Raw genomic sequence first — 23,549 nt, 5'->3', positions numbered from 1 at the left:
AGCCTCCTTCAGCTAGCTATCCCATTGGCAAGCTTCCGAAAAGATGTGCCCTGAAGTATTAGCAGCTACTCTAAATGCATTATCCCTCTCATGGAGATTTTGGATTGGAATGGAAAACTGTCCTTACCACAGAGTTCTGGGTCTCTAATGATGAAACTTTAAACTTGTTTTCCAACTAAGAAAGCTGTGGCATTTTATAAATAGCTGAATTCCTACTCAAGAGAACACAAAGCACAATCCCTCTATTGTAGCAACTAAGACCCTGGAAGATTAATTTTCTTGCCCAAAGAAATGCTGCTAAAATTAGGACTAATATTTTCTTAATCTCAACACTGTAAGGAGGTCCATCTTTTTTATTGTTATTGTTATAAAGGTTCCTGCAGTTGGACGTAGTGCTGATCTATCAGCATGATGATGAACTTTGTCTTCCAAAAGGTGAAGGACAGGCCAGACCTCAGACAGACAGGGGATGGATACACTTCAGGGTTTCTTCTGTAAAGAAAAAGAGAAAGTACCTCTCACAATAGTGCTTTACACTGGTTATCCAGGCTATCGTTAGTGGGCTCTTAAACAAAATCAACTGTTCAAGAACCCAAAGGGGAAAGATGATATTGCTGAGAGCACAGAGATTATTACCAGGGAAGAAGGACCAGGAGATGCAGGGAAAGGGATGCAATGAGACCTCAGGAACCTGGACTCTGTCACTCACTAGTGACAATGACTTTATACCTTTTTCTCAGATTAGACTAGAAGATCTCAAGTTTCCCTCATATTCTGAAAGGTGTTTGAAAAATTGTAATGAATAAAACCTAAAAATGTACATATGAGAAGCCAGTATGGTGGCGCATGCTTGTAATCCCAGTGGCTTGGGAGGCTGAGGCAGGACGATGGAGAGTTCAAAGCCAGCCTCAGCAAAAGTGAGGCATTAGCAACTCAGTGAGACCCTGTCTCTAAATAAAATACAAAATAGGTCTGGGAATGTGACTCTGGGGTCAAGTGCCCTGAGTTCAATCCCCAGTACTCCCTGCCAAAAAAGTATTTATGAGGAACAAATAAAAGGTCCAACATGTAGATTCATATGAAGTGTAACAAGAACAGAGTGGGGTGAAGACAGGGCTTAGCAGCTGTATGATTTTTTTAAATGCAAAGTCTTCTATGACTTCAAAAGGGTTAATTTGAGGTCTAGCAGTATTGATATATGTCCATTTTAAGACAGATTTAAGAAAATCATCACCCTGTCTTGCTTGGTTAGACCACACCTGGAGTGTCGTGTTCAGTTTTGATGTTACTCATAAGAGGCAAGAGAACAACAGGAAATATGTTCAGAAGAAAATAACCATGAAGAGATTCTGGACCTTGTCATGTGAGGAATGATAGGATGTGAAATATTTAGTCTGAGAACAACAACAAAAAAGGCCCCCAGTGACCCTGTGACTGCCTAAAGGGCTGTCATTTTCAGGAGCAGTTGGCAGTGTTCTGTGTAGTCCCCAAGAGCAGAGCCAAGGCCAGTGTGAGGGAGACATACGGGGGGGGACTTCTGAGCAGTTAGGGACATCCAAAGGCAGAATGAGTGACCTCAGGAGGTCACTGACCAGAGCAGTTCAAGCCCTTCTGTTTGTTCCTCTTTGGAAAAGATCCAAGCACCAGATGAGTGACTGAACAAGGTGACCTGGGTTGTCCCTTCCCAACTCAAAATCTATGCAACGGAGAAAATGCTGGACCAAAGAGAAGGCAGAAATAAGCAAATGCCAGGTGTTTATTACTGCTTTAAAAGAAAACATTCTGGTCTCAGGAATAGCAGTAAATCACTCATTTTCACAGGGTGATATTTTTAGTATATGTTGCTAACATGCATAGAAGGCATTTGTACAGAATTACAACTATTAAGGCATTCTTGATGTGACTAATATATCAAGGCTATCACCTATTAGTGAGTTTTATTTTCTGCTAATGAGATACAAATATCTTGTGTTTATAGCTAGAAAACTCTTTTTTCAACTGAATATGTGAATTCTTTCCATGTGCCTTATTTAAAGCTATCATATCTCATTAGCAAGTTTTATTTTTACCTGACCAGTTGAACACACATCACATTAATGGCAAATCTTATTACTAAATTTCATGCAGAAATGTGATGTTTTTGTATTTGCATTCACTCCTGGTTTCTTTATTGCTGCTAGTGTAACTGTAATTTATTAAGATGTGATTGTCTTCAGTAATGTGACCATCTGTGTTATTAATTCAAAAGCAAAACAAAACCTGCTCCTTTTATCTTATTTCCACCACCTCCCCTTCAAAATCCAATGATCATCTTATTTTGACTTGCCCAAGAGGCATGAACTGTTTTCTGATTTTGAGAATCTTCATTTTGAGAGCATTTGAAGTTCACCTTTTCTCTATAGACACAAGGAAAAATCACTAAAACTCTGACAATAAACATCATAATCAGATGTGCAGATGTCCAAGGCTATTAATTAGCATAGGTATTTGAGACTATCAGAGAAAAATGTCCTTCTGTAATTTGTATCGCTGTAGCCAGCTTTAAAATTGTACTATATTGCTCCTGATAAAAGCCTGGAAACACAGGGAAGAAAGAGATGTCAATTCACAAAGGAGTGATAATTTTTCATAATTAGGACAATAATCTACTAATTCTTCTACCGTTTAGGGAAAGGCAAAAAGGAAGCGGTGATTTCTTTTGCCAACTAAGGGGCAAAATGAGACCCCTGTGCCCTTAAAAGTAAGAGAAAGCATTTATAAGGGAGTCAGGGAAAGTATTTAAGAGAAAGGTGAAGACACCAAGGGTCATTTTTACCTGATTTTGGTTTTTACTTGGGTTACAGTTAATCCATTTTGCCAAAGAAAATGGTCATCCCATCTCATATCGAGGAAGAGGTAGACATGTCTATCCTGGACTGTTAACAATTTCTTTAATTGTAATAACTTTCGAAGAATTCATGCTCTCCCTTGGTAACTCTTTCCAGAGCCTCCCATTCATTCATTCATTGAATAACTATTTCCAAGGAATTCAGCCCAGGAACTGACTTAAGATCTCATATCTGCCTCTTGATTACCACTATTTTTACCAGGTATCTGGAGCATGTTAGAAGCCTAGGGAAGAAGAAAGAAAGCCCGAAACAAACAGACCATATGACAAAGCTCCTTCTCCTAACTTTCAGAACCCATAGTCCTTCATTGATACTTCTCTCCACCAGTCTCTGATGTCAGAGAAGGCAGCCCTCAATCTAGGCTGGCCTGTTTTAGCCAAGTGTCAGAGAGAAGAGACCCAGGCCACCAGGTACTTGTCCATCCCTTCACCTCTGAAGTTATTATGAACAAGTTCATGAAAATAACTAACTAGTCTTGCTTCTTGTCTCTATTGGAAAGGGAGTGTATTTTCATGCTCTTTGTTTCATGTGCCTCTTAGGATACACCTGTGAGTTAGCAACAGTGATTATCATATTCACCAACTAGCAAATGAAATAAATCGAGGCAAAAAGAAATTGAAATTTCCCCCACCTGTCAGTGTCACTCAACTCTAACCAGCCATTAAAAAATCTTTAAGTCAAAAGGAGATTGACAAAATAGAATTCAAACTCTGGTGCTCAAACTTCTGATTTAATGCCATTTGACCAGGCCATTCACTCTCTTCCCAATACCATTCAATTCTCTTCAAAAATAAAAACCATTAATTCCGTAATAGTTCCGGGAACCATCCTAAGTTCAGATGAATCAGTCAAGGCCACAAAAAACCTTAAATGTTGGACAGGTAAGTAAGTCATGACATGATTTGTATGGTGGATTATAATGGAAGTTCTTAAAAGATGCTGTGGGAATACAGTACAAAGAATTTGATTTTGTCTGAGGTTATCAAAGTAGTTACATTTCATCTAGTTCTTAAAACACGACCAGGAGTTCTTGAAGCAGAGAAATGGCAAGAGCATCCTTGCAAAAAAGAATGGAGTAAACAAAAGCATAGAAATAGACAGGCAAGGGGCATTCTAAAGGAATGGCCAATAGTTTGGAGACCTGAAGCTGGGCTGGGTTGTGAAGGGGCCTATGAGCTAGGGGAGTGAACAGGGACTGAACCCTATGGAGTATGTTAGTTATGGAAGGTGAGCGAAACTGTATGGATAACTTATTAGGAGCAGAGTGCTAGGTTGCAGACATCATTCTGCTGGCCTGCTGACTAGCAGTGAGAACAGCTGGGCTGCTCTTTGCTTATTCTAACCTGCCTTTGCCCAAGCTGACATTGTCATTCACCTCGCCTTCCACACAATCCAGGAGGCACCAACTGTAATTGAACATCCATAGCAAGTAGTTCTATGTTGGCAGTGAATGAAGTCATTCATCCTGGCTCTAGGATCTTCATTACAATTGCATGAAGCTTTCACTGTGGACCATATTATGAGAGCACACTCAGTGCTGGCACAGGAGAACCGCCTGGTAGAGCCAGCTGCAAATGTCCTGTCCAGAGGAAGTGAGGGCTTTAAAAAAAAATCCAACGCCCATTGTCACTGTGATTCATTTTTCCATCAGCACCAGGATGTCTCAGATTACATTGTCTGGCTCTGGGGAAAGAGAACTAGGACAAGGTTGAAGGGAAGGGGTTGCTGCTGTGAAGTCAGGGGCTCTCCTTTGAGGCTCCAGCTGCAGACAGCCACGCTCCATGCTGACAGTCGAGCCAAGGTCTTCCCAAACGATGGCTGAAAAGCCTTTATAAAACAGAATATGAACCCTGGAGCCTACAGCTCCTGGCAGGAGCCGAAGAAGGGAACAGTAGGAGCTGGCTGTAATTTTCTTTGTCTGTGGTAGCAGAGCAAGGGAAAGAAGTGTCACAAACATGAGGGAGAGGAAATGAGAGATCTTTATGCTGAGCCACTGGAATCACTGGAGGCTGAAAACCACAAAAAGTAAGTTCACATAAAACACCGCTTGGCATTTCACCTGTTCTGTTGAAGAACCTCCTTGGGTGTGAGGCTTTTTTAATTATAGCTGTCTCATCTGTAGGCAGTGATTGCTGATCCTGCCAGAAGAAAACTTGGGATGAAGCTATGAGGCCCTGAGTGCCCAACCTGTGAAGGTCCAGTTAGAGAAGCAATTCATTACAGGGATTTAATTTTACAAAATTGTGGGAGCTGGTCTCTGCAAGGCCATCGTCTTTGCATCTGCTGCTAGAGTTTCATATTTGCCGGGCAGGCGGGAAGGGAAGTGGATAGAAAGTGGGAAGAGCCAGGATGAGCCAGAATCCCAGTCATCCTCACACTGCTTCCTGCAGGAGAAGACGGATCCTTCTTCAAAGAGACACCTGTGTCAGGAGTTCAGAGAAGCTAAAGGAAGATCCAGGGCCAAGTGGAACATGGCAGGGCCAACTGTTGCCCTACACCAACTGGGGGAGTGGACAGATGATTTACAATGTGATTAGCCCCAAAACCACCTGGTTACCCTGCCCTGACTGAGCATAAAAGCAGTACAGCCCCATTACAATTGTACCCCCCAAAACTTGCACAAAAACGTCTCTGAGACACACCTCATTCAGAAACACCAGGAAGGGAATTCCAGGAAATTCGATACAGATTCAATACAAATCAACACATTGAAAAGCCATCATGTGCCTTCAGAACATCATGGCTTTAAACGGAAGGCCCGTAGGTCTGTATTGGTTTCCTAGGGCTGCTATAGCACAGGACCACAAACTGTGTAACTTATAATTTATTCTCTCAGAATACTAGCAGTTAGAAGTCCAAAATCAAAGTGTCAGCAGAGCCAGGCTTCCTCCAAAGGCCCTTCACAGCTTAAAGAAGAATCCTTCATTGCCTCTTCTTGTTTCTGGTGGTTGCTCCTTGGCTTGGCAGCATAGCTCCAACCCCTGCCCACTCTGTGTGCCTTCTCCTCTTAGAAAGACACCAGACATACTAGATGAAGGGCCCACAGTAATTCTGCAATGACTCTATTTCTTATTTTTCTTATTTCTTATTTTTAATTGGTGCATAATATATAAACTAATAGTGAGATATAGTATTTAAATGTCTGGACATGCACACAATGTAACAATATAATTGATCCACTTCATTCCCCAATACCTCCCTCTTCCCCCTCCTACTCTTTTCTCTTGGTCCCCTTCCTCTATTCTACTGGTCTTCTTTGTATGTTCACAGGAATCCCCCCAGAAAACACCCCACACATTTTTCTTTCCTTTTTTTCTCATTTCCACACAGGAGAAAAAATATGATCCTGACTTTCTGAATTTAGCTTATTTCACTTAACATAATGATTCCAAGTTTCATCCATATTCCTGCAAATAACATAATTTCATTCATCTTTATGACTGACTAAAACTCCATTGTATATATATACCACATTTTCTTCCATCAACATACATCAAGTCTGATTTCATAACTTGGTTATTGTGAATCATGCTGCTATCATGGGTATGCATACATCACAATTTTCTGACTTTAGTTCTTTAAGAAAAATAACAAGGAGTGGTATAGCTGGGTCATATGGTGATTCCATGCCTTGCATTTGAGGAACCTGCATGGAAATCATTCCATAGTGGCTGTATTAATTTACAATCCCACCAAAAATGTAAAAGTTTTCTTTTCTCCCCATATTCTCTCCAGCATTTATTACTGTTGTTATTTTGGATGGCTGCTATTCTGATTGGTGTGAGATGAAATTTCAGTGTAGTTTTGATTTTCATTTCCCTTGTTGCTAAAGATGTTGAATATTTTTTCAGTTATCTGTTTGCCATTTGTATTTCTTTTTTGGAGAAGCATATATTTTAGTTCACTTGCCCATTTATTGATTGAATTATTTAAGGGGTTTTTTTGGTGATAAGTTTTTTGAGTTCTTTTTATATTCTGGATATTAATCCTCCACCAGATTTTCCCCCATCTTATGTGTTCTGACTCCATGCCCTTGTTTCCTTTGCTATGCAGAAGCTTTTTAATATGAGACCATCCTATTAATTAATTCATGGTATTATTTCCTGAGCTTCCCAAGTGCTGTTGAGGAAGTTGTGGATTTGATGTGGTTTGGGTGCACCCCAAGAATCCATCATGACTGAAGTCTGGTCTGGAGTGTGGTACTATTAGGAGGTGGTAGAACTTTTGGAAGGTAGCGCCTACTGGGAAGCCCTTTGGTCTTTGAGGGAGTGTCCTTGGAGAGTAATTTTCATGGGTCTCCATTGTAATTCTGACAAGCGGCTTGCTATAAGAGCCTAAGTTTGGCCCTGCCCAGCTCTCTGTGCTCCCGGTTTGAGATTTCATCATGTTTTTGCTCCTGCACATGCTCTCCTCATTGCAGTCTGGCATGAAGCCATGCAATCAAGAGCTGAGCCAGTGCCTCCAAAATGGTGAGATAAATATACCTGTTCTAGTTATAAAGTTGTATGCATCTGGTATTTCATTGTAGTAACACAAAATTGACGAATGCACTCAAATCATATTTTAAGATCCTGCAAGGACTTGAAGTTTGTAAGGGACACTATTCAAGCTAATACAAATGCCATAGGAAAAAAAAAAAATAGAACAGGAAATAAAGGAAGTCTTAGAACAGAGGATTCAAGCAAAGAACGTGGACTGTTATAAAAGGAACAGTTTCATTCCAAAGCATTATGTGTTGGGAGTATAGTTATGATATCATTTGGAGCCTGAGTCTGTTGGCATTAGAATACAGGAATGCCTACAAGACCGAAAGGCATGCATTTATTTCCTCATAGACCATTCTCTATTGTTATTCAAAACAGATAGTCTTGGCTCAGGGAGATTAAATAATGTAACTAATAAGAAGGCCATGGCGCTAGGATTTGAACTCAAGACTATCAGATTCCAGAGGGCATCTTCTTTTCTTACCTGTATTATGTAATAGTACATAATAGTTGCTAAAGTAAATGTTTACAAACCTCTTCAGGACCTCTTACTTGTCCTTTAAAGCTCATACTAAATATTATCTCCTCTCTGAAAACTTCTCTAACTCTCCTGGACAAAATTAGTTCTTCCTCTGATCTCCCATATATTTTTTTTTTTCTTTTTTAGTACCGGGGATTGAATTCAGGGGCACTCAACCACTGAGCCACATCCCCAGACCTATTTTGTATTTTATTTAGAGATAGGGTCTCACTAAGTTGCTTAGTGTCTTGCTGTTGCTGAGGCTGGCTTTGATCCTCTTGCCTCAGCCTCCCAAGTCACTGGAATTGCAAGTGTGCACCACCGTTCCCAGCATGACCTCCCATATTTTGATGACATTTCTATCATTGTACACATTCTCTGGTACTATGCAACTTACTTGTACATCTGTTTCCTGTCTTACATGCAGCTACCATATCTTATCAGTGCAATATCCACAGTACCCAGCCAAGAGCCCAGAATGTAATAGGAACACAAACTATCTCAGTAATTTCAACTCCCCGAGGAAACCAATCCCACAAAAACTATACAAAAGAGGGAAAAAAAAAAAAAGGCAAAGCAAGAGTTATTGGGGCCAATGCCTGCCTTTAGGCTCACCGATGCCTATGAACTGTTCAGCAACTAAATTTATTCTAATTTATCTAGTCGCCTTCTGTGTGTGCAAGTCCTATGTTATACACAGTACACAGTAGGGGTATGAATTCACAAAAGGCCAATTTATTTTAGTTCTGTGACCAGCCCTTGTCCCCTTATTGCTTTAATCCATGCTCAATATGTCCTGGATCCCAACTTCAAAGTATGGTCCACAGACCAGCAACGGGAGCATCACTCAGGAGTCTGTTAGAAATGCAGAATCTGCAGCCCCTCCTCAAACCTATGGTCTCAAAATCCACATTTTGACAAGTTTTCCAGTTGATTCATATGTGTGTTAATTTTCAAGATGCATGGCCCTGGGTGATTGAAAACAGTTGTGAGTTAGAGGAACTACTCAAGAGTTGGCCTTAAAAGACCGAGACTGGAGTTCTGGTTCTGCTCTATTTCTATCCTTAAGTGACCTTGGAAAATCGCTTTGCATCTCTGACCTTCAATTTCCTCCCCTGCATGTGAAAACTGTAAATTGATGCAAGAGTCACTTGCATTCTAATTCTTAAGTCCTACCATATAATGACTGGATCAGAATTTCTTGGAGGTTTACATTTTTAACAAACTTCCCAAGTGATATTTAGGCGCATTTTTACTTAAGAGTCACTACAATCAATAAATATAGAGAACAATCTTTTCTATCTCAACATCAATGCTAGTGACACTCTATACAAAGAAGAAGAGTAGTGATTTGAATGATTTCTTAGTAATTGACATTTGTACTGTGCTTTGTCTTCCTTCTTTAGTCTCCATCATAGATAAGGAAATGCTAGTCTTCCCTTAAATTGAATCATAGAAGGAAAATTGCTTTATGGAAAAACTATCAAGACTGGCAATCATTCTAAAACCATTCTGCAAAGACAAAGAAGTATAGTGCCTAGTGGATTATTGTTGCTATCACTGCTCTTCTGATTTGTCTAAGAATACCCAAAAGGTTTCCAAGGAGATGTGTCTTCCCACTTTCTAATTCACAAGATGTTTCTACACCTGGCAGTTAAATAAAATGTTGAAAGCCAAACGCTTCCTTCTTATTGCTGTGCAAACTTTCTAGATCAAAGAAATCCTGTCAGTCATCCTGTAAAATTAAATCATGTAGGAAAATGATGGAAATCAACATTTGGTGAGCTTTTCTTGTATGCCAGGCATTGTTCTAGTTGTTCTGCAGCTACAGATTCATAAGATCTCTGCTAGAATTCCAAAGGCAAAGGTGAATTTGTTGTACTTAATGATGTACTTTATGATGATGATGAAAATGAGTACCAGGCACATGATTTACTGTTGTAGTGAATAAGTGTTATTCAATTTGCTTACTAGAGTCTCAAAACACACACACAACCTAAAAATTAATATTCTTAACTTACAATCCATTTGCAATCTAATTCCATCCATGATTTTCAACTTTACAGTACTGTGCCACTTAATTCATGAAATATTGTTTTGTCCTTGCTCTGGTCTTTGGGGCCCTGACACACAGTGTGATGGAGAGTTACATAAGAACTACATGACAATGACACCTACGAAGACTGTCTCACATTCTTCTCTAGAATGAGGTTGGTGTAGATAAATGTGTTGCTATCACGTAAGGCAGAATAAGAAATATGCCATCAGGAAAGGGTTCTGGGAGTTTTCAAGAAGGAAACAGGTACTTGGCTGAAGGATGTGGACAAGGTCTGGGAGGCATCTTACTGTGCTGAGATGGAAGGTCCAGCACTGGAGGAAAAGGATCATATAAGCAAAGGTGGGCAGGCAGGGAATTCCAGGGTCTGTGCAAATACCAGAAGGCCCACCTTGTTGGTTGCAGCACAGGGGATATGCAGGACAACCCTGCAAAGGAGAGATGATATTATGGAAAGCCTTGAGTGTCAAGGCAAGGAACATATCATATATTCAAAAGGGGCTGGAGTTCGGCGACAGAGCACTGCCTAGCATGTGTCAGGTATGGGGTTCAATCCTTGGTACTGCTTAAAAAGTAGATAAAATAATTATTGAAAAAAAAGAAGGTTTAGGATAAGGGGCATTTGATTAGAGCTATACTTTTAAAATCACCCTACCATAGAGGGTACTTGGAAGAGAAACACACTAGGGATTAGTAAGAGGGCTTCAATCAAACCAAAGTCATGGCACGGGTAAGAGTGGAAAGGAACGTCAACAAGGGAAGCCTCCTTGGAGCAGAAGCCATGCACTGGCGAGGAGCCTGAGTAGGAAGGAGAGCAGAATAAGAGATGGTATGGAGGAAGCCACTTGTAATCCTGGATGTCACCTAGAACTGTGTTCTTATGCCGGCTCTATTGAGTTTCCTAGCCCCTTTGAATGTGTAAACTTATCTGTAACACAGAAGGAGTAATAGTGCAGGGACATTTTGAGGAGCAACTGAGCAAATTTGTAAAATGCCTCATCCAGAGTTTTCCTTATACTTTGGGTTCCTCTTCTCCCTAAGTTCTCGTTAGTGTGGTTGGTACATGGACCAGTAGCAGCCCATCACCTGAAAAGACATTATAAATGTAGACTCTCAGGTTCAATTCCAAACCTACCAAAATCAGAATCTGCATTTTTACATGATCTTTAAAGATTTCTCTGATCATTCAAGTTTGAGAGGCATTACCCTATGCAATCCTCCTGGAATGCTCCTCGTCTGCGTCCCTCTAGCTTCTCTCTGACTTCTTAGCTTTAACCCCTCCTTTATCTCCTCATTTCTCACCCTTCAAGAAGAAAAGAAGGTAAGAGACAACATGGAGGGGAAAACTATTAGCAGAGACCGGAAGGATGCCCAGAGCCTATAATATAGCAACACTAAATTGTTTATCTTTTGGTAAAACTATCACTAGAAAGCATTTTAAAGATAGTCCTAAAAGGTGAGTTTCAAAACTGTTTGAAGAAAAATGACTTCCAAAGACAAATGCATTTGGCAGTTTTTCTGTCATGTTTGTGGGGGGCTAGGGTATCTCATTATTTTATTGGCACACTTGCAATGGAGCTTTTAAAATGATGTAGAAAAGAAAAACGCAATGCTCTTGTGACAGTACTAATCCAATTTTATATGACAACAATCAGGACCTGTGACTGAGGGGGGAAAAAAAACCCTTTGATTTTGTGGATTAAGGATCAAACTCAGTCCTGAATGTCTTTGCATTTGACCACCGTTTAAATCAAAGCTTTTAGGCTCTTGACATCATGTAGCAAGAACATAGTAAAAGATCAAAGGATGGAGAATTCTCTGCAAGTAAGGGTTCGTTCGGGTTCTGCCAACACAGGTATTCTCTGCACAACACTGGCGAGAACAGGCAAATACTAAGCTGGTGAGCAGGCAGCTCAAGGCAGCAAAACAGACATTCCAAGCACAGAGAAGACAGCAGGGTGAACCCTAAACCTCGTGGGTGAGAATGGGTATGATGAGAAAATGAAAACTATAAAACAAACAGCCCCAGATCAACAGCTCCAAAGTTCATTCAACATGGATGCATGTCTACTCACAACAGTCCTGAATACCCTCCAGAATCCCCTAACCCTGATGAGAAGCAGCAACTTATAGAATATCTCCTGGTTTTATTTCAGTATAAATAAGTGAGGAATCAGTAGACTAAAAGTACAGGCAGTTGGTGAATAGTTTATCACATTAAACATAAATTTAGATTGTTAGTGCCAGCCACATTGTGACAAAGAATAAAGAATTAGGATGTTGGCAATCTTAATGATTTCCTAGTCGGTTCTCATGTAACTTAAAAGCCACATTCTGAGTGCCTATAGTGTTGTCAATAGTGATAACAATTAATTTCCATTTATTGAACAGTTTCCTTCTGCCAGACACTCTTCTTAACAAAATGTGACCCTAAGAATAGTAGTTAAATTCCCATCTTATAGATGATGACACTCAAACATAGAGGTTAAGCATCTTGTCCAAGGATACACAGCTAATAGGTGAACCTGCCATCATATTTATATCTTTCTGAGTCCAAAGTCCTAGCCACTAATTAATGAACACTAGCTCTGCTAAGTCACCCTGCCTTACTCTACCTCAACTTCCCTACCCGTAAAACGAAATCTTAGCTAGATGGTCTTCCCTGTTCTTTCTTTCCCTAAAAGTCTTTCATTCAGTGTGATCTTAGATAGTCCAATTTATATTATGTAGAGTAATGGAATGATTAATTTTATGTGTCAACTTGGCTAAGTTATGCTGCCAACTTGTTTAGTCAAATGCTAGGTGAGATGGTATTGTAAAGATATGTTTTAGAGGTGATTCATACTTACAATCAGTTGCTTTAAGTAAAGGAGATTACCTTGATAATGTGGGTGGGCCCCAGTCAGAAAACAACTTTAAGAGCAACAACTGAGTTTGAATGGAGAGAAAATAATTTTTCCTAAGCTCTTGCCTGAGTTTCCAGTATGCTGGCATGAGCTGCCACTGACAATTCCTTTAAATACACATATACACACACACACTCACCACACATACATACACACACACACCTACATACACCCCCCCCACCCATACCTACATACATCCCCACATGTACACATAATACACACATACACCCTCCACACACACACACATACACACATAGCCCACGCACATATACATACAACACACATACAACCCCCACTCACAGGATTCTCTAGAGGAACAGAATCAACAGGAAGTATGATTATAAAAAGGGGATTTATTAGATTGGCTATCTTCATGACTAGAAACTGGATAGTCCACAATGGCTGTCTGCAACTGGAGAGCTGGAGGAACCAGTAGCTGCACAGTCTAAGAGGTTGAAGCCTCAAAACAAGAGAGATCAATGGTGCTACCCTAGTCAGAGATTGAAGGCTTCTGGAATCTTGACTAATACTCACACATAGAACAGAGGAAAAGTTCATTTGAGGGCTCACCCTTTCAGAGGTGTCAGTCCATAGAAGGCAGGCTTCATTCCTCAGGGCTCAATGTGAGGCAGAACATCATGGAGGAAGAGTCTATCGTAGGGAAGCAGCTCACATAATGATCAAAAAGCAGAGAGAGAGATCTACACTGCCAGATACAAAATACATACCTCAAAGCCATGCCCCCAATGTCCCACCTCCTCCAGCCACACCCTACCGGCCTTGAGTTACCACTCAGTTAATCTGGATCAGAGGATTAATTCACTGATTGGGTTAAGGCTCTCACACCCAATCATTCTCTGAACCTTCTTGCATTATCTCACATGTGAGCTTTTGGGGAACACAAACCATAACAATAGTGATACAAAAACTCTCCAACAAAATACTAGGAAATGGATTTCAACAGCAGATTAAAGCATCATACATCATGATTGACTGGGATCTAATCCTGGGAGGCAAGGACCGTTCCACATACACAAATCAACAAATGATATATACATACAATTAATGATATAAAAAATCACATCATTATCTCAATAGATGTAGAAAAAGCATTTGACAAAGTTCAACATCCTCTTATGGCAAAAATTCTCAACATACTAGGAACAGAGGGAAATCACCCTAACATAAGAAGGGCCATTCACAACAAGCCCACAGCCAACATACTCAGTAGTGAAATCTGAACACTTTTCTAAGATCAGGAACAAGGCAAGGATGCCTGTTTTTGCCACTTCTTTTCACTATAATATTAAAAGCCCTAGCCAGGGCAATAGGTAAGAAAGAAACAAAAGGCATCCAACTCAGAAAAGAAGATGTAAAATGATCTCTGTTCATGGATGACATGATCTCATATGAAAAAGACACAGAAGATTCCACAAAAAAAAAATTGGAACTAATAAATGAATTCAGTAAAGTTGAAAGATACAAAATCAACTTATACAAATCAACTGTTGTTTCAATACACTAATAATGATCAATAAGAAAAAGAAATTAAGAAAACAAGCTTATAGCTCATTTTAAGAGCATTAAAAATAATAATCACTGAAAACTATAAAACATAGCTAAAAGAAAGTGAAGAAGGTATAAAGAAGACATAAATAAATGGAAAGACATCTATGTTCTTGGACTAAAAGACTTAATATGTTAAATCATCCATACTACCCAATCTATAGTTTCAATGCAATCTCTATCAAAATCCCAATGGAATTATTTACAGAAAAAGAAACAACAACCCTAAAATTTATGTAAAACTACAAAGGAGCCTGAAGAACCAAAACAATCTTGAGATAGAAAAAAATAGCTTAAGGCCTCACACTTTCTAATTTCAAAACATGTTACAAGATACAGTAATTAAAATAGAATGATACTAGCAGAAAGACAGATATATAGACCAATGGAGCAGAATAGAGAGTCCAGAAATAAGCCTATGCAGATTTGGTCAACTGATCTTCAACAAAGGTGCTAAGAATATTCAATGAATAAAGGAATATCTCTTGTATAAAAGGTGCTGAGAAAACAGGGTAGCCACACACAAAAGAATAAAACTAGACCTTACCTTACACTAAATCAACTCAAAATGGATTAAACATGTAAATGTAAGTCCTAAAACTTCAAAATGCCTGAAAGAAAGTGGGAAAGCTTTGAGACACTAATCTTGGCAATGAGTTTTTTGAATGATGCAGGTGATGAAAGCAAAAGCAGAGAAAACAGACTGCATCAAATGTTGAAAGTACAGCAAAGGAAACAATCAGCAGTGAAAAAAACAAGCTATAGGATGTGAGAAGATATTTACAAACCATATATCTGACAAGGGTTAGTATATAAGGAACCTGTACAACACAATGGCAAAAAAAAAAAAAAAAAAAAAAAATGACCCAATTAAAACACAGGCAAGACTTGAATAGACATTTCTCCAATGAGGACATGCATTCAGAGTTCTATGAAAAGATGTTCAGCATTACTAATCATATAGAAAATGCATTGTACCACAATGAAATATTACTTCACACCTATAAAGAGTCAAAATATTTTTTTTAAAAGAAAGATAAATGTTGGAGAGGATTTGAAGATATTGGAACACTGGAGCACTCTTGGAAGGAATACCAAATAACATGGCCTCTATGGAAAACAGTATAGAGGTTCCCCTCAAAATTAAAAACAGAGTTGCCATAAGATCCAGAAATCCTACTTTTTTATTTATTTTATTTATTTTTTATAGACTGCATTTTGATCCATTGTACACAAAGGGGTACATCATTTCGTTTCTATGGTTGTACACAATGTAGGTTCATACCCTTTGTGTAATCATACATGTACATTAGGGTAATGATGTTTGTCCCATTCCACCATTTTTCATACCCCCCTCCCTCTCATTTCCCTATACATAATCTAAAGTCCTACTTTTGAGTATTTATCTAAAAGAATTGAAATCGGGATCTAGAAGAGATACATGTGGTCCCACGTTCATTATAGTAGCCTTATTTACAATAGTCAAGAGGTAGAAACAATCTAAATTCCCACTAATGGGAATGTATACACACACACACACATATATATATCACTTTTTCATTATATATCACCTTTCTGTGTGTATACATATATTTATATATATATATATAAAAACATGTTACAATTGTGTGTGTGTATATATATGTATATATATGTGTGTGTGTATATATATGTGTGTGTATATACACACACACAAGGAGATATTATTCAGCCTCAAAAAGGAAATCTCGTCATATGCTGCAACATGGATGAAACTTGTGCTAGTGAAATAGACCAGAAACAGAAGATAAAAACAGAAGACAAACTGCATGATCCCATTTATATGAGATGTGTAAGATAGTCAAATGCACAGAAGCAGAAAGTCGAATGGCAGTTACCAGGGCCTGGGGTGAGTGGGAAATGGGAAGCTGCTTTTCAATAAGTGTAAGATTTCAGTTGTCCAAGATCAAAAGTTCAAGATCTGCTTAACAGCATTGTGCTTACAATTAACAACACTGCCATCCATGTACACTTCAAATTTTGTTAAGAGAGTAAATCTCATATTTTGTACCACAGAAAGAAGAAAGTAGATACTGCATGTTGAAATGAAAATTAAGAGCCAAATTAGTAGAAAGAATTACAAGTAGAACAATTTTTTACTTCTAGACCAATGACCAGCCACAGTTCCAAACTACTTTTGGTTTTTGTTTTTCAAAGTATATCCCACAATTTTTCATGGTTTCTTCCTCCATTATCCTTAGGAAATCTCTCTTTAAAGATGTCCTAACTCTATCATGAAATATGGCATTTGTTTCTTGTCCTAAGTCTAAATGTTTTATTTGGTACTTTGTCCATGCCCCTAGGATTTTTTGTGCGCCTTTTCTTCTTGTACCATAAAATCTTTAAAATGGCTCTGAGACTATCATGCTGTAAACTACTAAAATTCCTTGGTATTGTCCAGCTGATTGATGATCCTTAAACTTTTTAATGAAATAACCAGTTCAGTCAGCAAGGTAGTTATCTCATCAGATTGTATTTTCTTGGTTATCCTTTATCCTTTTTAACCCAGCCCTTGACTTTCAAAATGCCTGAAATCAGGTTTAGTGTGCCTGTGCTATCCACCTCTGACTATATAGATTTAAATTAAAATTATGTAAAATCTAAATTTCAGCATCTTCATCATACTAGCCATATTTCTAGGGCTCAATAGCTACATGTGGCTAGTGGCTACTGTACTGGATGATGCAGACACAACAATTTTATCACTGCAGAAAGTTTTTTGGGGGAAGGCAAATGTTTTACATTCTCCCCTTGCCCTCCTAAAACACCCCTTATTTGAATATCAGCAGATCACCTGACTCTCAGTAAATCTTACTTGTCTCATCTGAAAAGTGAAATTGACATTTTCTGACTCAAGAAAGAAGACTGACCCAGATTGGCTTTGAGGTTCCTTACTAGTTTCAGTCTAATTTCTGTGAATCCACTAAGACTCAACCCTTGGTCAGGAAGATAACTCCATTATAATGGTTCTCTGAAAAAAAAAAAAATCAAATTTGAATTACATCATCCTAGCTCACAGCCTCTTTGCCAAGAATATAACCTACTTAAGTGTAGGAACTGCTTTCCAACTCCACAAATTCCTTATTGGGTCCAATATGGCAGGTGGTACTTAAACCAGATCGGTTTCTTCATACACCAGCAGGTCTCGAAAACACTGTGATGACAGAACCAGCCTCCCTGAGAAGGGTCACAGCATGCCTATAAGAAGACATCTGGGAAGCAGAACATTTATTTAAAAATGCAAACTGCATAGTCCTGTAAGTAATTAATTGGAGAGCATAAGTCGTATTTGAACTAAAACGGAACCTTTGATTACACTTAATGTCTGTTAGATGATTAATGCATAAAGTGTTTGCTGTTTACTAAACAAAGGATTTGTCTTTTCTTTCCCATCTGAAAAATCTTGTTTAAAACACTTATTTTCAGAGATGTGATCATTTCTTTGGCACTTACTGGACTGTTAAATTGAATTCATGCTGCCCTTCCACGTTTCCCAGCCTACTCAGGAAGTATGAAAATGGGAACTGATGAGCGAGGCCTGGACATGTTTCCACATCTACTGTGTTAATGTTTATTAATGCAAGTGAGCCTGCATACAGAACTACCACCTGGACCAAGATAGATGGTGAACAGTATACTTTGCTGCTTGGGCAACTTCCCCTCCACTTATTCTAAAACAGAATAAGTTTCCTGACTTGGGATATTATTCACTTTTATCACAAGCCTTATTGAAATTATCATGTTATATCAGCAACCACGTGAAATACTTAGATATGTGTGAATGACAATAACTCACAATATGAGATACCATTCAAGTGCTCATCTTGGCTTTAGGTGTTTCTGAGCAGAGAAAATGAATTGGGCAAGGGGTGGTGATTCTTTCCATCCTTTCACTAATATTTCTGGTCTTCAAATATTGCCAACTCAACTTTTCTGTGTCATTCTTGGCTTCTTGTCTCATGAGAACCCAGAGATTTTTTAGCATGTTCAGGAACCCAAGGTTTTTCTCTTGCAACTCACCAACCTCCAGAAGATAAAAGCAAAATTGTATAAATACATGATTTGATAAGGTTTTGAAAGGAGTTCTTGATCTAGAGGAGATTAAGTAGTCCAGAGTCAGATGAATTTGGAATGCAATCAAGTTACCAATGAAGTTACTGCTTTGGTCTCTAGTGGGGGCCATGAGTGAGCACAACTCAGTAGCCACAGTTCTGCAAATAAGAAACAGAGTGTGAATGTTTTAGTCAAGAGCCCTTCTGTAAGCCTCAACTTACAATAATTGGGGTGTGATCAATAAACATTGATGATGGACTTTAAGCCCTGTGATATTGTGGTTTACAATAACATAGATAGTCTTCATACCCATTCTTGACACACAGCTCTTAAAACCCTTATAATTTCCTAAGTGTTACAGCCTGGGGAGCATCTTTGGCCTTTTGTCCTGGGTTACTGACATACCCCCAGAGCCAAGGTGAAAAGAGTATCTCTTATCATTTAGACCTAGCTCCTTTCAGTCATACCTGTATTTGTATTAATTAGGTGGTTTTTTCAGAAAGCCCCCAGATTGCTAGATAAACCAACTGTGTGAGTAGAAGGTTGGAATTTTTGGCCCCCTCTTCCTGCTCCATGGGGACAAGGGCTGAAGACCTACTTGAATCATCAATGGCTGCTCACTAAAGCCTTTAAAAGACTCCCCCCCATCACCTCGCCAAAACAAAAAACAAAAAAACAAAAAATAATTCAAAGAGCTTCTGAGACGGTGAATGCAGGGAGGTGCTGGGAGGTTGGCATGCTAGGAGAGAAGTCATGGAAGCTCCCTGCCCCTTCCTCCATGCCTTGCCCTGTGCATCTCTTCCACTGAGCAATTCCTGAGCCGTACCCTTTATAACAAACTGATAAAAGTAAATAAATGTGTCCCTGAGTTTTGTGAGCCATTTTAGCAAATTTTGACATGCAAGGAGGGAGTCATGGGAATCTCTGGTTTATAGCTATTTGGTCAGAATGATAAGTGACAACCTGGGTTTGAACGTGGCATCTGACCTGGGAGCATTCTTGTGGGATTGAGCCCTTAACCTGTGGGATCTGATGCTATCTCCAGATAGTGCCAGAATTGAATTAAATTCTAGGACACCCAGTCAGTGTCTATATAGAATTGGAAAATTGCTTGGCATGGAAAACCCACACATGTGGTGTCAGAAATAAGGTACTAAGACTAACAGGAGAGCAGAAGACATTTTCCTCTAGTTGGTATAAAGCAATTTTCCCTTCCAGAAAGGTGGGTTAACCTCAATAATTCTCAAAGGTGGGTTTGACCCCATTTCGAGATGAGAAAACTGAGGCTCAAACTAGCTAATTTGTTTTAGAAAACAAAGCTAATATATTACAGTACCAAAATTAGATCCCAGGTCACTCTGAATCAGAAAACTTGTTCATTAATATTGCCCAGCTGGGAATATGTTTCCAGATTCTAGGAATGAACCATCAATTCTCCTGTCATCCTGCCTAAATCTGAAAAGATGGCACATCTCATGACTCTTCCAGCAGGGCAAAGCAAGGCTAATTTTAGAAGTCTAATGAGAAAGGATTAAGGTACTTCCTGGTAGACAGTCAACACAAGTGGCTCTCATTAGCAACAATGAAAACCAGCTTGTGTGGTCGGCAATAGCAGCAGCCTCCGCTTTCTTTTGTGATTCTCAGCTGGGTTGCCCCTTTAAGAAGCTTAGCCCACATAGTCACATTCATAGATCCTCTAAATCAAAACCTTTTTAAAAAACACCCAGGAGTGATTCCTAACTACCAAGGAGTAAGACATATCCTTTCAGGAAAGAGTATAGAAGAGGTTTCTCTGCAGTGAGTTTCAACTATTTGAGAGAAAGCCATCTAGAAAAGTGATTTTATACAATTTGTGAATTTTATTCAATTCCAGCAAACTTTTACTGACACCTGCTCCTTGCAGGAATGGTGTAAGCTGCTGCAGAAGAGGCAGAAATGTATAGTAGCAGGTGGCTGCCCATAAGAGGGTCAGAGTTCATTGGTGGAGACAGGTAGAGATAGTCTGGCAGACTAGACACATGCTAAAAAACTGGTTTCTAACCAAAGGGCAAGATGAGAACAGGAGAGAGAGAATGATTCTAATGGTTGTAAAGGGTAGAAAGGAGTCTGAGAGGGCTTGAGGAGAGTGCGGGCACTGGCATTCCCAAAACAGATGCAGGAGAAGAAGTGTATATGTCCAGAAAAATTAATGACCTGGGAAGGCAAGTAAGTAGTGACAGTGGAGAGTCAAGAATATAACAGTAATAAGCCTGGGAAAGTGGGTTGAAATAATAAAATGAGCAGACACATCATCATCAGGCCTGTCCTGGAGAACCCTGCCACTCAAAGAATGGTCAAAGAGCAGCCTCAGAAACACCTGGAAACATTTTAGACACCCAGAAGCTCAGGCCCCAAAGTAGAATGTCTGCATTGGAATGTGATTTTTACAAGGTCCTCCAGTAATTCATATGCACATTAGGGTTTGAGAAACACTGCTCCAAAAGGGAGCCATTGAAGGTTTCTATGGTACAGGAGTACAGTGATCCCAACTTTATCCACAGTTTTTCCTTATCTAGTTTCAGTTAGTTGAGATCAACTAGGGTCTGAAAATGTTAAATGGAAAATTCCAGCAATTCATGAGTTTTAAATTTGATTCATTTTAAATAGCATAAAATCTCATGCCATCCCACTCTGTCCTGCCTGAGACATGAATCATCCCTTTGCCCAGCAGATCCACATTGCATAAGCTACCCTCCCATTAGTCATTGGTTGCCCACCTCAGCCATCAGAGTGGCTGTCCCAGTATCATGGTGCTTATATTTCAAAAACCTTTATTTTACTTAATCATTAATGACCCCAAGCATAAGTTACTTGATTCTGGCAGTTCAGACATGCCAAAGAGAAGTCATAGTGCTTCCTTTAAGTGGAAAAGAAGAACTAGAGAAAGCTATTTTGAAGAGAGAGTGACCATATTCACATAATTTTTATTACTGTATATTGTTATACTTCTTCTAATTTATTATTAGCTATTGTGGTAATCTCTTGCCATTTGTAGTTTAAAAATTAAACTTTATTAAGTACGTATGCATAGGAAAAAACATAGGATACATAGCATTCAATACTGTCTACAGTTTCAGGCATCTACTGGAGGTCTTGGAACATGCCCCCTGCAGATAAGAAGGGACTACTATAATCTGCTCTGAGCTGCCCTTGGGAAATGCAAATTTATGAATCAGTGCAGAGGACACACAAGATGGCCATTTGATGAGCAGTTACTCAATGACCAAAATCTTTTGTAAAAATATGAGTAGTCTTCTTTTAGAATGTTAGTTATTAAATGATACCTTTGTGGTCATAGCTCCACTGTATCTGACTTTGAGGTAATTAGGACACTAAATTTGTTAGTACAATTTTATCGAACGGGAGAATGAAAAAACAAAATCCGGTTGCTGGCAAAAATAACATTTTTTGCTGTAATTCACTATCTGAAATCTATGTAACCATGCTGTTTGATTTTCAGGTAGTGCAAATTTCCTAAAACTATCTAAAATCTGGTAGCCCAGGACCCTGTAATCAGAGATAAGATTAATCAGGCAGGCTCAGCACCCTCATTCCAGAAGAGTCTCTTGCAACTCTTATACCCTCCCCCACTCCCCAAACACCCATTCTGAGATAGCCGGGATAATTTTCTTCATTTCCTGCCCAGACAGCTGTGGAATGTTGTAATTCATGGCTAGACAGCTGCTGCAATCCTCCTTAGAAAAGAATACATCTTGTCAAGGATACGGTTATTCTCAAATTTTGAGCTTCTTTTTTCAGTAGTGAGATACCCACCAGGTATAGAAAGTCCAGCCTGAGAAACCTCAAAAGGAAGCCGACTCTAACATGCACATCCCCGCTTGGAGGTCAGTGCTACAAATACCCTCACCAGGTCGCTTGTAATCTTCTCTGCTTCAGCAAACAGTCCAACCTATTCCTTTTGGAAAATCCTCTGGATTCCTGAAAATAACTCCTTCCTAGCTGAGTAAACCTTAACCCTCTCCTATAAGCAGATAAGAAAGTGCGGTGCATCTAGAAGGGAAAGAGGAGTCAATTTTAATCCTCAATTATCTCCTCCTTCCACATCCACCAAACAGCTCTGCTATCTTCTGATCTGTACTACAGAACTGTGAAGAGGAAAGCAAAAAAGAGCTCAAAGAAGATTAAATCTGTGTGTGTGTGTGTGTGTGTGTGTGTGTGTGTACGTGGGATAGAGACAGACAAGCACATAAAAATAGAAGATTACCTCAGGTGACAGTGAGCAGACCAGACTTGCATGGCTCCAGGCAGCAGAGGTGCTCAGAGTGAGAGGGAGTGTCATGTGAGAGCTAAGAGGCTATGCCATTCACATTATCTGAGCAATGTTGTGTATTAGGTCAGGGGAGGTCTATTACTATGCCATGTCCCATAACTGAGATATCACAAATCACAAACAGGACAAACATGAAGGGAAGTTTTTCTACTCATAAATAGCTGCTTCTGCTTTCCTAATAATAACCTCTTATTTGGTACCATTTTGATTTTTTAAGGCACCTTAGAGTTGGTAAAATGGATCAGAGGCAATTAAAGTCTGTCTAGTTTCTTTTGTGTAATTGGTGTTTGATAGTTATATGGGGAGTTTCTCCCAATAAAAATTACACTTTTTCCCTCATTTCTATTTCAGAATCTCTAATAATCATTAAATTCTGTCACACACAAGTAACTTCATAATGTAAGTCACAAAACTCTATTCCCTGAAGAACAGAAGGAGACAGGGTCTTTGTTCATTGACACAGCCTAGAAGTCCACAGAAACTAGGAAGCAAAGGTCAGCTGGCCCCATGCAGTCAACAGACCTCTCTGAGTACCTTTGAATACCTACTACCTACCAAGTACCCTGTGAGGCAGACATTGCAGCCAGGCAAACACTTACAGCAAAAACTCTGCTGTACAAAGCTTATGTGTTTATGAGGGAGACAATCAAAGAAAGGATAACTTAATATAGGTTCATCAATATAATAGGGGGAAAACATCCCTTCAA

The 23,549-nt window shown here is 39.2% G+C and overlaps 1 long non-coding RNA gene across 1 annotated transcript; it reads right to left on the bottom strand.

Annotated features, from left to right (window-relative positions):
- Positions 1-338: 338 nt before the first annotated feature.
- LOC306659617 lies at positions 339-22,845 on the bottom strand. Its single transcript, XR_013763352.1, has 3 exons — positions 22,777-22,845; positions 13,425-13,505; positions 339-492 (listed from the first exon to the last, which is right to left on the bottom strand). It is a non-coding gene; the product is annotated as an uncharacterized lncRNA (long non-coding RNA).
- Positions 22,846-23,549: the final 704 nt, after the last annotated feature.

This window comes from Sciurus vulgaris (assembly GCF_902686455.1).
Source record: "Sciurus vulgaris genome assembly, chromosome: 4".
Classification (NCBI taxonomy): domain Eukaryota; kingdom Metazoa; phylum Chordata; class Mammalia; order Rodentia; family Sciuridae; genus Sciurus; species Sciurus vulgaris.
This window is presented reverse-complemented; position numbering and strand designations above follow the sequence as displayed.